Raw genomic sequence first — 865 nt, 5'->3', positions numbered from 1 at the left:
TTACCAAGCCTAAATACATTTAATTAAAATAATGGTAAAAACAGAAATATTGTGAAATTACAATTTTAAAAAGGTTTTCTGTTTAAATATTGTGATTGTACCGTGAATTTTCAGCAGTAATTACTCGAGTCTTCAGTGATCCTTCAGAAATCATTCTAATATGCTGATTTGAAGCTCACGAAACAGTTCTTCTTATTAGCTGTAGTTGAATTGTGATGTTTGAATTGAATGCATTTTTCTTTCACTTCTTCAGGTCATCATGTGTAGTCAAGGTGGTAGGACTTGTATTCTTTAACCCGCTGAGTGACATCAGACACGACCTGTCACGCCACTGCCTCTTATTCAGAAACATCTGCGTGTGGTACCCTCTGTTGAAAGTGCCTTAGAGCAAGACTGTTCTTCTGTTACCTGTTTGGTAGGTGTGTCTCCTCACCAGACCTGCATGGACTCTGTGACCACAAAATTTTTACAGGAATGTGTGGGAATTTCTGCAGAATTTCAGAGAGCTCTTCACATCCCCCACTCCTTACATATTCATATTAAATATTTAGCTACTTTTGATGATGCCCTCTAATATGTGTAGCATTCTCAGCTCAGTTTAACACATTTTATACCATATTTAAATCAATTTTAGATATCCCATACAGTCATTGTAGAAAATGTGGTACAAAATGCCATAGATTCCATGTGGGTCTTCTCATCATGTTGCATTTGTGAATGCAAAGCAGTCGTTCTCATTTTGCTGTGTTTGCCTCCTTGACTTTGATAGATCCAACAAAATGACTCCCAACGGATATTTAATATTTGAAGATGAGAGCTTCCTTGATTCTACTGTGGCCAAAATGAATGCTTTGCGTAAAAGCGG

General features: G+C 37.0%; 1 long non-coding RNA gene across 1 annotated transcript in view; it reads left to right on the top strand.

The window, feature by feature from the left end:
• Nucleotides 1-859, top strand: part of LOC107579053 (uncharacterized) — a 3,242-nt gene extending 2,383 nt beyond the window's left edge. Inside the window, exons 2-3 of the long non-coding RNA XR_001608417.1 lie at nucleotides 254-415; nucleotides 770-859. This is a non-coding gene — a long non-coding RNA (uncharacterized lncRNA). The remainder of the gene's footprint in view (nucleotides 1-253; nucleotides 416-769) is intronic.
• The last annotated feature ends 6 nt before the right edge of the window (nucleotides 860-865 follow it).

Source organism: Sinocyclocheilus grahami, unplaced genomic scaffold (assembly GCF_001515645.1).
Source record: "Sinocyclocheilus grahami isolate Dianchi unplaced genomic scaffold, SAMN03320097.WGS_v1.1 scaffold13810.1, whole genome shotgun sequence".
Lineage (NCBI taxonomy): Eukaryota > Metazoa > Chordata > Actinopteri > Cypriniformes > Cyprinidae > Sinocyclocheilus > Sinocyclocheilus grahami.
The sequence above is the reverse complement of the archived record's forward strand: the minus strand, read 5'-3'. Positions and strand labels throughout refer to the sequence as shown.